The 16,482-nt window shown below is 41.0% G+C and overlaps 1 pseudogene; it reads right to left on the reverse strand.

Moving 5' to 3' along the window:
• Positions 1-8,086: 8,086 nt before the first annotated feature.
• Positions 8,087-9,449, reverse strand: LOC139480035 (uncharacterized; annotated as a pseudogene).
• Between the last annotated feature and the right edge of the window lie 7,033 nt (positions 9,450-16,482).

A 16,482-nucleotide genomic window follows, 5' to 3' on the forward strand; every position in this document is an offset into this window, starting at 1 on the left:
TGCAAACACAGCTTGTCAATGTTATTGGTCGGTAATTTGATGGCTCAGTATGATCTCGACCGGGTTTGGGTATTGGGACAACTATAGCATCGCGCCACGAAGCAGGAAACTTCACTGAGGTCCACATTACATAAACAAATATTCAATAGTGTTTCTAAAGATGATCCTGGTAAGTGCTTCAGGACTTCATAATATATGTTATCAGCTCCTGTAGCAGTATTGTGAGCTTATCCAAGGGCAGTGCGGAGTTCATGAATAGAGAATAGTTCATTATAATCTTCCCCATTATCTGAATTATAATTAATAGGTTCCTTCTCGTGCTGTTTTTGATACTTTAGGAATTGAGGTATATAGTTAGATGAGGGAGAGTGTTTAGCCAGTTTCCCCAACTTTATGAGCAATATCTGATTTATGAGTTAGTAGTTGGTCCCCATTTTTAAGATGGGGAATACTAGATTTGGAACCCTTACCTTTGATTCTTTGGATCATGTTCCACACCGCACCTATTTTGATGTGGGAGGAAGGCGGTCTTCGGCCCTTACCATTTTGGTGAAACCAACATGCATGAGTATGGCTTTCACAAACCTGGAAACAGTCAACGAACAAATTCGGAATTTAGATTCACACTTGCGAAATGCTGCTGTTTCAGGGTGGGGTATGTGAATGATCCTAACCACTTTTTCACCAGTTATGCGTGAGAGGTTGGTGATATAATCATTACTGACCAGGGTGGAATGCAAGCCAAAAATCAGATGAATCAATTGATGAGACAGATAACATACGTGTACACAATGATCAATCCTCGACACTAAAGTGACTTTTCGCATGAGACGGGGACGAAGGTTGCCGTGAAAGATCAGAGTTGATGTGTAAAAACAAAAGACGTTAACTCAACGCTATAGAAGTAAGTTCTAATTTTCAACTTTGCCCTGTCTTTTATGAGGAACTATTTCAACACAAAATACAGAAAGTCTTCAATTAAATTTGTCGAAGTCACGTATACTGACCAGAAACTATCACCAGGCAAAGTCTAGACTGGTTATGTGATATACGACCGACTACATATTTTCTGCTAAGCTGATTTTCTAACTTGGCCTTCCATTCATGAAAGGTTGTTAAAGGTCCACAAAGGGTTACATCCGTGAACCTAAACGTGAGGGGCGTGGCAGTTTGCATGCGGCAAGGAGGAGAGTAGGACATGTTCTCAAAACTACAAAGCCAATATAGTTTTCAAATTGTTGAAAATTGTTTAAAAAGTAATAAACCGTTCTTAAATTAAACCATTATGATGAAGTCACGCTTTTGTTTTTGTAGTTGATTCTGAAGCATGAATTCACGTAACTCTGAATGTACATTTTGGGATAGCAAAACTGACGCTAGAATAAGTCATGATGCAAAATGTTCGCAAAATTATGGTTGATTCTCATGATTTCTCCATTACTGAATCTAGGCGTAAGAGGGGGGTGAGGTGAAATGAGTGAGTGAGTGAGTGAGTGAGATTTAAGGTCACATCGGCAATATTGCAGCCATATCGTGACGAAACAGTTATGTAATAATTATATTTAGATTCAATAAAAACCTGTCAACGATGGACAGTATATGAACTTAAGTATCCCAGTTTCGATTTTAAAACTAGCTGAGAATAGTTAAAAGAATACTTTATCATTCAACAGTAAAATATGAAAATGGGCTATAGTACTAGCAACCAAAGTTAGGCCACCATACTGGGGACCATGGGGACTTACGATACTTAAGCTACCTGCACGGTTCCCCAGCAGGATTTACACCATCCCTTCAGCTGCTGGTGATGATACGGAGTTTAGCCATCAATTAAAAGAACAAACAAACTACGTTTTAAAATGTGGCATGAATAAAGGTACTTGAAGGATGTGGTCTTACATATCCTCTCAGGGGGACAATAATTTTACGCTACTTCAACCCCCTTTGGGGGTAAAGCCACTAACCATCCAAGTTACAAATTATACACTACCGATATTATAAAATATAACGATATACACATTTCAAAATTTATCAAGAAGTTCAACATCTTTTAAAAAACTAACGATTAATTGAGAACTTATTCTATTTAAAAAATCCTTAAGAGACGATGATTTAAAATAAATATCCCTTGTGATGGAAAAATCAACACAGTCAAGCAGGACATGCTTGACCGTGATTCTTTCATCACAACGGATACACAATGGAGGACCCTCACCTCTCAACAAATGCTCATGAGTGTAACGAGAATAGCCAAAACGAAATCGTCGTAAAATGACCTCATCAAATCTGGACTGACAACCCAAGTAGGTGTAACCAATATATGGTTTAATGCCATGTAATTTATTTATACCAATTTGGGTGTCCCACTTCTTTTGCATCAGATCCCGGATATATGACTCAATAACGGGTTTGCAATCGTTGTATGGAATCAGAAATGGTGTCACAGATTTGTTGAGTGCTGCTTTTGCAGCAGCATCGGCCATTGTGTTACTTACGATACCAACATGGCTGGGTAACCAACAGAGAATGATGTTGGCCAGTAGCAAGATAATTAAACAATTCAACAATTTAAATTAAAAGTTGATGTGTGCAAGACAAGTGTTTTGATAGCCTGGAGGCAAGAAAGAGAATCTGAAAAAGTATGTACTGTTTATGTTTAGTTTGGCTGTTGATATATTTCAGCGCTGTTAAAATAACATTTGCGTCTGCTGTGAAAATAGAACAGTTATCTGGTAATCGGGGTGAGATTGTTCTTGATCCAATGACGCTGGCGCTGGCAACAATGTCACCATCTTGGATCCATCTGTAAATATAGTTTTGTAAGTGTCATATGTGCTTCGTAATTCATTATATACATTATATACTCATGCATGTTGGTTTCACCAAAATGGTAAGGGCCGAAGACCGCCTTCCTCCCACATCAAAATAGGTGCTGACACGCCCTGATATACATGTAACTGATATGCTGTTCAATCGACATGAAACCCAACTCACTCACACTCTCGCTGTTCTTACGTTACTGAAACAGTCTGTTTTAAGGACCGTTTATGCCTAGAATTCTGGGGAATTAAAACGGGGATCTCCACGCCTTCAAAAACAGACAGAGAGGTTCTCAGGTGAAATGCAGGAATCTGTATTATATATGATCTCAGAGGCAACAACATACAGTCAAACAAAGTATTCCATTTTATAGTTACTAGTTAAGACATGATAATGAGCAATTAACTAGTAAAGCATTTAGACAATGAAATTAATAGTTAAGAAATGATAATGAGTTATATAAGAGTGGACTCATTATGGTACCATATTATAAGCGCCATGGTCACTTAAGGAGATAGAAGGGGGCCAGTGTAAGCACATGGTGCACTGCGCATTGACATCATGACGCATGGTATTAAGTCTGCCGAAGTGGACTGATCAGAGTCACAATAAGCTCTGAGTGCCTGCTCAATGGTCCTTTTACGTCTTTCACACATGCCATTGGTTTCAGGATGATATGATGACGTCAGATGGTGCTTGATGACCAACAATTCACACAGGGCATTGACAAGTTTCGAAGTGAACGGCCGACCTCTATCAGAAAGAAGGGTTTGGGGACCCCACAGCGAGTAATGACCTGGTTGAAAAGAAGTTTGGCTACCTCAGTGGCATCCTGAGTCTTCAAAGCACAGCTTTCAATCCAATGGGAAAAAGAGTAAACTACCAGCAGGACATATCACCAACTGAAACAGTCTGTTTTAAGGACCGTTTATGCCTAGAATTGTTGTGGGGAATTTACTCCGGGATCTCCACGCCTTCAAAAACAGACAGAGAGGTTCTTAGGTGAAATGCAGGAATGCAGGAATTTTGATTATATATGAGCTCAGAGGCAACAACATACAGTCAAATAGCATCTAAGTATTCCTTTTTATAGATACTAGTTAAGACACGATAATGTGCAATTAACTAGATATTGAAATTAATAATTAAGAAATGATGATGAGTTATATAAGAGTGGACTCATTATGGTACCATATTATAAGCGCCATGGTCACTTACAACTTAGTGCTCAGTGAATGTCAATTCAGTTAAAATATGGACATGAACGATGATCTTACAATATTCCTTTTGTACAATGAATTCACCATCACAGTATAATAAAATACCTTCACTTAATAATTCATTCCGAATATTCTTAAATTTAATTACCTCATATTTTGAATACAATAGTACAAGTGATAACTAAGTGGAGTACATTACTGCTGCCTTGTTGAAAATATTACCATGATAACATAGTCGTTGTACCAGGGCAACTGCGGCACAGAAACTTGGGCTTAAGTCGGGCGTCACGGTACGTGCACCAGGTGAGCAATGGCTGACGGCTGAGCGTGCGTCGAACCGTTGCCTTTACTAAAACGAGGTAACTGCATATACTCAATTCAAGTATAATGATGCTTTAAACATTTTAACACTAATCAAAACTTCTGACGTTTACCACTTATAAGCATATAACTTATAACATGAGAAAGGGTTTATGAAAGACATGCTGGAGATTCGCAGTATTGTAACTGTTATATACTGAACCGCAAAAGAAACGTCGCCCAAAGTAACATTGCATGAAACGTTGTCATTTAAATATCTGGGTAATTTTTATCAAAATTCCTAAAATTTAACATTACCTTGTCCGGAAAAATGAAATTGTATAATGAATAAAAACAAAGCAGATGACGATAAAACCGATCGCCCAAACGCATCAAGACAATGGCCATGGTAACCTGATGCAAGTGAGTTCCGTGCAAATTGAATGCACATGCATTCCCACATTTCTTGTCCTATAAAATTCCACCCATATCGGATAACATTCATTCTTTATTGAATTGCTACCACATGCCAAGATTGACAAGAAATCAGCGACACCAAGCCCTTGGACGATTGCAAGCTGGGCAAACCGCCCGGCAAGTAGCCAATGCATTTCAATGCACGTAAGGACCATATAAAGGCTCCGGCAACGGTACCAGACCACCAACATTACAGATGACCAACCACACAGTGGAAGACCAAGGGTCACCACCCGACGTCAGGATCTTCAGATTGTGCGACAGCGTCTTCAAGATCGCTTTGTTACTGCTGCAGAAACTGCTCGACAGACCATGGGGACACACCAGCGACACATTAGTGTGGACACCGTGCATCGACGATTGACGAGCAGATACCTCGACTGTGCCAGGCCACACCGAGGACCCATTCTGACACAACGTCATCGCCGGGACCGTCTTTAGTGGGCAACACAGCACCAGCATTGGCGCCACCAGCAGTGGAAAAGAGTCCTCTTCTAAGACGAGAGCCGATATTGTATCTCAACAGCAGATGGCAGAGAGAGTGAGTCTGGCGACGCCGTGGGAAACGTTATTCGGATGCTTGTGTTGTTGAGAGAGACTCATGGGTGGTCCGGGCATCATGGTGTGGGGTGGAATTGGTCTTGCACAGAGGGTCGGCCCTGTGGTCTTCCAGAACATCGGTCCAGGGATAGGCAATGGTGTCACAGCAGCTCGGTACATTGATCAAGTCTTGAGACCACACGCCATACCTCATTTGGCACGTCGCCGCAACCACGGGTTTCAGCATGATAACGCCCGTGCCCACACTGCAAGAGCAACCAGAGACTTCCTCCAGCAGAATGGCATCAGAACCATGCAGTGGCCTGCCCTCAGTCCCGATTTAAATCCCATCGGACACCTGTAGGACAAGATTCAAAGACGGCTGAATGACGTCCGACCAAGGCCGACAACTGCAGCTGAACTGCGTCAGGCGTTCCTCGGAGTGTGGGCTCAAGTAACTATGGCCTTCATCAACCGCTTTACCAATTCCATGTATCGACGTTGCAAGGCAGTCATCAATACACATGGCGGTCACACGAGACACTGACTTGTGATGCCATTTTCTCAGAGACTAGTCTTGTGTTTCACTTTAAGAACATTTGACACTTTCATTTCAACCTTGGTGATCAGTTTTGCCAAGTTTCATCGTTTTAATATGTCTCAAAGTATGTATCCTAGGTAGACGTTGATGCTCTACCGGATATTTCTCTTATATCAACACACAAGTCCGTCTGTGGGTCCACAACGTTTATTCGTGATCTTAATATGTCTATATAACTACATAGTAGTATGGCCAAGCAGGATCTCTGAGGCGTAAGAGTGCCAACCTGCCTAGCCGCTGTCCGAGGGTCAAGTCCCCCTCACAGAAAGCGTACTATCTTTAACCCTCACTGTCAGACTGCAATGTATCGTGTTACGTTACATACATGGTCAGCCTGCAGTATCCCGCACCTTATCCACAAAGTTAAGCTTCAGTGGCCAACCGGCTATTCTCTGGCATTAATTACACCCCGCTGACCCGCACATGACTCTGTGCTGCTGGCCATAGTAATGATACCCCAGCTGCTGTTATAATTTGTATTGGCAGCACTCTGTTTATTTAAATAGATATAATCAACTTACTTAATTAAGGGAATATATAAAACGTATATACACTCCCTGTTAAAATATATAGACTCCCTGTTAAAACCTATATACCCTGCCAAACTGCCTATGATATATGCCATTTCTGTAGAGAAGGACGTGTCCCACGTCCTTATAAGGAATTGGGAATGAGGTACGGTGGACAATCAATCAATATAACCACATATTTAAAACAATATGAAATGTATAAACAAGCAAAAAGTACATAAAGCAATATTCTTTCTTTTGTTAACTGGACAAAATTTAAAGTGAGAAGTTGATGTAATGTACAGCATTTTGTGTGTGTGGACCACGATTTTTTTTTTTATCTTCAAACACTGCTGTCGAACTGGATACAATTTCACACAGAAATATTTCCAGTAACGACAATATGACTACATACGTACAATGAATACAGTGGTTACATCGATGCGTTGCTATCCATACAGACAAGGAAGTTACACGTTACAAATATACCAATACATGAATATGTACAATGAAAAAAAATGAACAAAGACATTGATGACTATAACATCGGTTGTTCTGTCTTGTTCTTATTCCCTCTTCTCGTTATTTCCACTCCTCACAAATAACGCTTTCACTTATGCTCTGCTTCACTCAATTTCTTTCATTCTATTTTTTTCTTGTCAGTTCATAATTCCCATGCGGACAAACACTTCATTCACCCAATTCTACATCTGTCCTTCTGTCGCGCCCACACTTCACCTCTCTCTGTCTCTGTTTCGCATTCACGCTATACCCTCTCACTCTGTCTCTCTCTCTCTCTCTCTCTCCTTTCCTTTCTCTCCCTCCCTCCCTCTCTCTCGCACCCACACTACACCTCTCTGTCTCTGTTTCTCTCTCTCTCTCTCCTTTCCTTTCTCTCTCTCCCTCCCTCTCTCTCTCTCGCACCCATACTACACCTCTCTCTCTCACTCTCTCTCTCTTTCTCTCTCTCAGACCCACCCTATCTACCATACATGTCAGTTTTTCTTTTGTATTCTGTCATTTCTTTTTTCATTTATCCTATCAGCAGCCATCTCTCTCTCTCTCTCCTTTCCTTTCTCTCTCTCCCTCCCTCTCTCTCTCTCGCACCCGTACTACACCTCTCTCTCTCTCTCTCTCTCTCTTTCTCTCTCTCTCTCTCTCTCCACATTACAGTACATAAGACAAGCCTATTCCAAACCTACTTTCAACACACATTTATACTTCAAACAGGTGGACATTTTTCATAAATAGACAACAGCTCACATAGGGAATATATATGCATTCATTTTCAATGATGTATTAAGAATCATATAGGGACAGATAATCGTAACTACTCATTTCCAACCCCCGCTAGCAAAGGGTCTATAACGGGTAAGAGCATATACTAAGGAACACCAAATGAAAGATAATGAATGATGATAAGTCTGAACACCTGTTAATGGCTAGTAGACATGTGAACATTACATAATGATATTTGAACACTCACAAAATGATGCACTATTCCACAGTCGTAATCCATATATTACGTAAAAAATAAGACATCTTGCTTAAAATACACTGTTTTTAATGATGTAATTAACTTCAACAAATCGACATCATTGTCACACACTCGCACCAAGGGTACACTTTAATACAAGAACATTAAATCCTATGAGCGTTAATAGACTGTTGATAGGTATGGGTTGAGTTTCGTTAGCACCAGGTTTACAAAAGGGTACATGGTCAAAATGAGAGTGGTGAAAATATGAGCAATACTAAGACATCGTAGCAAGAGGTTTTGATGATACCACATGAACTGGTCAAGAGAACGAGCATTATATTCACATTGGAATCCCATGGAGTCGTTAAAGGGCACAGATTGGGGTCCTTGATTATACATGCTAGGTCGGTATTGTGATAACCTTGGTTGATGAGTTGGGGACTGAGACCCGTGGTTCACATGTTGTGCTTGGGAATATGGTGATGGAATGGATCCTGACTGACATGAATGCTCTTTCTTTGGCCCAGTATCTGATCCTATTGCATTGGCATGATGGGTGTGGAGAGTATTGACTTTAACTGTGAGTTCATTTATAGCGGTCATGGTTTCACCAGATCTGGAGTCAGTCCACCCTGACATGGCCTCGGCTATCTCCGCACTACCTGTGACCTGTTCTAAGGAGGTGAGGGGGCGTGTCAGGATGAACATGCGGATATTGGGAAGAGCATTACGGAGAATAAGATCTTTGATGTACATGTCTTCATTTCTTTGTAGAAGTTCTGCCTCATGTCGTATGGACTGGAGGAATGATCGGAAAGGTTCACCTTCCCTCTGTTTTCTGTCCAATAAATCATTTTGTCGAGTTACAAGACCTACTGCGGAAGGTGCATATCTCCGTAAAAAGGCTTGTCTCAACTCAGACCAAGACATAAGTGAAATATTGTTGATACCATCGTACCATTCAGCTGCGAGATCAGTTAAATAAAGGGGAATATTTTTGTTTGGTCTTCTTCAGAATACTTTTGTACTGAAGCAAAGTTTTCAAAGCGTTTCAGCCATGAAACAGCAGCAATGGAATCCTTGCCATCATACATGGAGAGCGGGAGGCGGGAGCAGTTAATGAGTCTTAATAAAGAGGTGCGATCATCAGTGGACGAAGGTTTATCAGCGTGTGGTCTCGGGCGATTGGTCAGCGGACATGTTTCAGGTATTTCAGATTGGGAGGGGGTAGGGGAGGAGAGGGAGGTACACTGTGATGGAGGAGGCAAGTAAGATGGGGGAGTTTGATTGGGGTCCTGGGGGTGTTGAGGCTGTGGTGAACGAGGTCGTGGTGACCCGGTTGCATACAAGGTTTCCCATCGGGGAGTGAAAATAGTTTCTTGTTGGGCTGAACCATTTCTAGACTGTAAGGACTGGTATACTATGGGAGGACTCATGACTTCGGGGGAGGCTAGGGGAAGACGTTCATTGGCATTGAGGGGTTTCAGAGCGTAACAAGTCATTCTTGTTGATTGTAATACAATATATGAAATAATGCTTACCAAAACTGTTCCTACGAATGTCACAAATATGAAGGGCTATAGCACCTTAATTACAACAAATATTCACTGCAAATCACAATGCCTTTGAGGACTGTTTCTTTTGAGATAGTGGCTGGCACAAACACACAGGAATTACCGGAATGAAACAAATGTCTTGGTTAAGTGGAACTTGATGTTGTTGACACAGTGGTCGTCGATGAAAATGTCAGTCTTCGAAATCACCTCTTGATGGTTGAGGGAGGGGTGTGACGAAACAAGGAATCCTGGGTTCTTTTTCTGTTGTATCCTGGAAAAGTTGCTGGTCCCCGGGACGGCTGAAGGGGTTGGCCTTTTAGGGTGGTAACAATGTCTCCGAGTAAGAACAATGAGGACAATAATGATGAGCACAGAATAGCTTGAGGATAGACGAACCAGAGTTGGTTGTTGGTTGTTGTCGTGATTGTTGTGGACCCAAGACGAAATAACGATTCACTTTGTGTTGACTAACTTCTTTATCTTGTTGCATTGGGTTTGAGGTACCGAGGATCGAAGCTCCACCAATATATCCTAGGTAGACGTTGATGCTCTACCGGATATTTCTCTTATATCAACACACAAGTCCGTCTGTGGGTCCACAACGTTTATTCGTGATCTTAATATGTCTATATAACTACATAGTAGTATGGCCAAGCAGGATCTCTGAGGCGTAAGAGTGCCAACCTGCCTAGCCGCTGTCCGAGGGTCAAGTCCCCCTCACAGAAAGCGTACTATCTTTAACCCTCACTGTCAGACTGCAATGTATCGTGTTACGTTACATACATGGTCAGCCTGCAGTATCCCGCACCTTATCCACAAAGTTAAGCTTCAGTGGCCAACCGGCTATTCTCTGGCATTAATTACACCCCGCTGACCCGCACATGACTCTGTGCTGCTGGCCATAGTAATGATACCCCAGCTGCTGTTATAATTTGTATTGGCAGCACTCTGTTTATTTAAATAGATATAATCAACTTACTTAATTAAGGGAATATATAAAACGTATATACACTCCCTGTTAAAATATATAGACTCCCTGTTAAAACCTATATACCCTGCCAAACTGCCTATGATATATGTTTACAGTGTTTGGACAAATAAGGTTTGTCAATGGTGACGTTTCTTTTGCGGTTCAGTATATATGAGACTGCCACTGAAATGCCTGTATCTTTATGGACTATTCTACAATATGAAACACAAAATCTACCGGCGCTTCACGATAGTGCAGATGCACTTATATGAAAATATTTATAAGACATTGCCAAGTCTGTGCGCATTTAGCTACAGAAACAGTTTTACTTTTCGTGCATTGTATTCCAGACATATACGGTCACAGACTGGTTATCTTCAAATAGATACATTTAGCTATGCCACTCATTAATATTGAACCATGAAATGTTTCCCGTGAAAATACAAACAATGAGACAAATAACAAGACAAAAATATAAATGCAGATAATATCACACGTTGACCACCAAGTCACTTGATACAGAAAACGTTATACACGTTGAACATGATGTTTAATAAGCATCCACGACTTCCACAACTAAAAGAGCGTAATATGCTAGATTAATACTTAAACGACTGGAATACTGACGCTAGTATTTTATCCGGGACTCTCTATTTTTCTCCATTATTCAGTATAGTATTTGATGTCTACTTGAACTACACGAAATTAACAGAAAGCCGCCAAATCGTAGATTTCGAAACCGTACATTTTGATTAACTGTAACATAAGTTCATTGTACCAGCAGAGTAACAAAGTTAGAATTATTTACAGCAAATTTAACAAAAATTTCAAAGTAATAAGTAAAAGTGACTTACCTTCAAAAACAGACTGAGAGGTTTTTAGGCGAAATACAGAAATGACTAACTGTCAAGATACCCCTGCATTTATACCCTAGACCTCCTGTCCGCGTTTGAAAGCATTTAACTACCCATCTGTTCAGTTTGGAATTAATAACAATGGCTTACCACATGTTGGTCAAATTATTGAAGTTTTGATGTGCTGGTTTGCTTAGTTAAATGTTTATAGGCTGGTCGGCCGGGTCAGTAACTGGTCAGCCGGGTCGAGAATGTCAATAGCGCTAGCGTATTAGCATCTGCCAGCTTATTTGACTGGTTTCGACAGCTTGCATCTCCAAGCGTTACGTATTATGATACAAGTCCTGTAAACTTTGTAGCGTTTACTGGCTTGGGAATGTGAAACCTAAAGTAGTAGAATATATTTAAATTTGATAAAATTGAAGAAAAATATAATTATTATTGGCACTGTTATAGTACCCCTGGACGTCATGGAGCTTTTGACCACAAAAATCTATTAATATTTTTGTAAAACCTATGTTGACGGTACCATAATACAAATACATACAAAAGTACATAAAACAATTTTAAGTAAAACAGCAAACAATATAAGAACACGATAAAAGGTATGCACTGTTTAGACAGCCCACTTAAAATACCTTTAACATACAAGAAGGATCTAAACTTTGGTATCTACCATCATGAACCATAAGAATGTAGGCAGCCAAAAGTTGGTTGAACATTTTCTGGAGTTTATGGGCAGTAAAGAAAGAGACTCGAAGAGTGTTCGGGACAGAGAGAGACGTTTTGGTCAGGTTAGTCACAGAAAAGGCGGGCCGTTCAACAGTAAGGGTGGAAAGAAATATCCAGAGACTCGGAGCTGTTCCACCGTGTATGGAGGTTGAATATCCCAAGAGCCAGAATAGGAACAGTGAAACATGCAGGACCAATGGTGAGCTCAAGAACGATACCATTGTGAGTCCCAGGATTGCGTTCATAGATGAGAAGGAGAAGAATAGAATCAACAGCAAGTGTGCATCCTAGAAGGATTAAAACATGATTGTCAGCAAGATCAGAGACAACGAAGCTGGGACTAGAAGTGGTTTATGAATTATAATTTAGTACTGGAGGCTATACTGCTTATCTGGCGCAACAGGAGTCACCAACTTTGAAAACCATCCAAATAACCAAAATAATTGAGAGAACTGACATAGCCGGCGCAGTGATGGCTATAATTGCATTGGTATTAGGCCAGGAACTCGGTAAAGTGATTGGACCATCAAGCAATGGTTCCGCAATAGACTAAAAATACAGTTTGTTCTTATCTTGCCCTTTCAGCAACACGTTTGAGACTGAGATGGGACTTTTGATCATTGGCCAAAACATTGGAAATTTCATGAGAAAATATATCAAATTTTGGAATGGTGAAGTTAACCGCTTTTCTTAAAGTTGTATCACCAGCAATACTGGAGAGGGTAGAGTCCTCAAATTTGTGGGGGACATGTGGAGACGTTTGGAGACTTGTTGATGACATATGGAGACGTGTGAAGACGTGTTGATGACATATGGAGACGAGTGGAGACGTGTTGACGACATGTGGAGACGTGTTGAGGACATGTGGAAACGTGTGGAGACGTGTGGGGGATATGTGGAGACGTTTGCGACGTGTTACGTAAGGAGACATGTGGAGACGTGTGGAGGACATGTGGTTACGTAAGGAGACATGTGGAGACGTGTGGAGGACATGTGCTTACGTAAGGAGACATGTGGAGACGTGTGGAGGCATGTGGTTACGTGTGGGGGACATGTGGTTACGTGTGGAGGACATGTGGTTACGTAAGGAGACATGTGGAGACGTGTGGAGGCATGTGGAGACGTGTGGAGGACATGTGGAGATGGTACATTGATCAAGTCTTGATCAAGTCAAGTCAAGTCAAGCCACTAGCATCAGGTACCGCAATTCTCTGGGTATTGGTTGAAATTCGACCCTTGCTCAGTCAGGACCCAGCCAGGCGACGTTTTAGTTTTTGGTATTCACAGGACCATTGATAGTGTATTTATCATAAAATGATCATTTAGTTTGTATTACAGATGGAAATGGTAGCAAGCAATGCAACGAACAATGTATTTCCATATGCCCTTTGAAAAGACTGCTCCTTTCCCTTTGCGTGCGTGCGTAAAGGACATGCCGGTAGTCGTGATATGTGCTTTTATGAGCTCAAAATGATAAATAATGAATAATGAGTATTCAAGAAAGTATTATACTCGCTTGTGATAATACTGATTTTATGAAACTCTTGTAAGAGTTCAAATAATAACCTCACTTTCGCTTGGGAAATGCAAGAATTATGGCACTTGTTTAGTAAAATCAGTATGATACACATGCTCATGTAAATCCCTGTGTATTACATCGGGATCTCCCTAAACAATAAGCTAACATGCCCCGATTCAAATGAATACTGTTCCAACGGTGCTGAACTTAAAACACTTACTCATCCTGTACTTTACATCCTGCGTTAGTGCTATCCAACGATGAAGTAACGATGCAACTGTTCCAGTGCAGTTAAATATCAGTGCAATCCAAAACAAATAACCTTGTGATGTTGAAGACTGTTACCAAGAGATGTCACCTCTAGTCCTCTCAAACTGCAATCTGAAATGTTATAGACACGCAGCTCATTATCGATCTACATGTGGGTGATGTCGTGGAAGTCATGGCCAATCCCGTATATGTAAGTGTTAAGTACTCTTGCCAATCAGGTTTGACGAGCTGTTCCATCTGCCCGTATATAAAGTGTTAAGAGTTAACACTGCTACCCCCTCTAACACTGCTAGAACCTCAAACGCTGCTATACCCTCTAACACTGCTACAACCTCTCATGCTGCTACACCCTCTAACACTTCTACACTCTCTAACACTGCTACACTCTCTAACACTGCTACACCCTCTACCACTGCCACAACCTTCACCACATCTACCTGCACAACCACTGCTACAACCTCCACCACATCTACCAGCACTTCTACTGCCACAACCTCAACCACGTCTACCAGCACTACCACGGCTACAACCTCCACCACAGCTACCAACACTACCACTGCCACAACCTCCGCCATGTCTACCAGCACTACTGCTGCTGCAACCTCCACCACATCTACCAGCACTACTACTGCTACAACCTCCACCACGTCTACCAGCACTACCACTGCTACAACATCCACCATGTCTACCTGCACTACCATTGCTAAAACATCCACCACATCTACCAACTCTACCACTTCTTCAACCTCCAACACATCTACCAGCACTTCTACTCCTACAACCTCCACCACATCTATCAGCACTGCCACAGCTACAACCCCAGCCGCGTCTACCTGCACTACCACTGTCACAACCTCCACCACGTCTACCAGCACTACTACTGCTGCAACAGAACAGTGCAGCCGGAAGCAGAATATACTGATGAATGGTGTCGCTGAAAAAACTGATGACATTAAAATGAACATAAAGGAAGTTATTTGCGAAACACTGAACACCCATAATGATGGTACTCCATTTTCAGCAAGTGACATTGTGAACGCCCATAGGATTGGCTATACAAAGTCTAATCGCCCGAGACCTATTATAGTTCGATTCAATTCTATAGACTGCAAAGTGAGAGCAATAGGCCTGCGCGATAAACTGAAGGAGAGTGGATATGGTATAGGTAGTGATCTCACCACATAACAGAGGAAAGTACTCCAGGATTTGAGACGTAACAACAAGCAAGTTAAGGATTACCAACAGCATTCAGATAGGCAGGATACAGATACTAATAATAAATAGAGGTGTGGCCGAGGCCCGGATTATCGCTGTGTTACTAAATCAATTTCAGATTTTTTGTTCTGGAACATTTCCGGTATTACTAATAAACTTCAAGACAATGAATTTGTTTCATATATCACACAGTTTGACTTTATTGGACTCACAGAAACATGGGCCAAAGACTGTGAAAGTCTCTAGTCAATTATGTCAAAGGTCACATTATTGGACAGAATGTGATATATGTTATTTTGGATAAATCGGTATTTAAGCTAGAAAAAGATGTGTTGGTAGCTTGTGTTTATGTCAATCCTGATGGGTCAACTTGGGACAGTGGTAAATCAACAAAATGTGGAATAAGTTTATTATTTGAATCCTTGTTAGATGTTATACAAAAATATGGTGATATGTTTATCATGCTTGGAGGTGACTTTAATTCCCGAACCGGTAATGAACCCGATGCCGCAGAGAGTGATATTGCTGAAAAGCTTGGCATTCAGGAACCTTCTGATATTTATGGCAATGTGATCACCAAACGTTTCTCTTGTGATACTACTGTTAATCGCCTTGGTAAGATATTACTAAACGTATGTAGTGCCTTGAGTTTGTGCATCTTCAATGGCCGATGTGGATCAGACGCGGCAAAAGGTGACTATACCGTCAACAGCCACAATGGCAAAAGCGTAATCGACTATATTGTTGCATCCCCTTCATTGTTTATGTTGTGCAAACAGTTTGACATTGAAAATAGAACAGAGTCGACCCATATGCCAGTTACATGTTCATTTCATGCACGTGCCAATGCTGGATCGAGAGACCGTGAGTGTGTTGCACGAGACCCAGGGGACAGCTACCGCTTTGTGTGGAACGAGGACAAAACTCAAACTTTTAGAGACAGTTTACTGTCTACAAATTCTATTTCAATGCTTGACAAGTGTTCAGATTTTATCGCTTCAGGTAAAATTGATAAAGCAGTTGAGGTATTTTCAGATGTTTTATGTACCGCTGCGAAATGTATGAAACGCCCTTCTTATATTTCTAGAAGTAAACAGCCATGGTTCGATAAGGAGTGTGAATACCACCGCTGTGAAAGATGTAGGCTTCTTAAGGTTTTCCGATCACTAAAAGATTCGTCATCACTTTGTAATTATATTAAGTTAAGAAATACTTATACACATGTTATTCGTGAAAAAAAAAAGTTATATCAAGACAATGTACAGAGTAACTTGGATAACAGTAAAATATTTTGGGCAAATTTGAAACGTTTGTCTGCTACCACTGTCCGTCCTAAGCCAAATATAAATATTGAGCAATGGTTTCCACATTTTAAGTGGTTGTTCGATTCAGAAATGGGGGATGAAGATAACACTGTAC

Source organism: Haliotis cracherodii, unplaced genomic scaffold, assembly GCF_022045235.1.
Source record: "Haliotis cracherodii isolate W230 unplaced genomic scaffold, xgHalCrac1.p SCAF_4, whole genome shotgun sequence".
Taxonomy (NCBI): Eukaryota; Metazoa; Mollusca; class Gastropoda; order Lepetellida; family Haliotidae; genus Haliotis; species Haliotis cracherodii.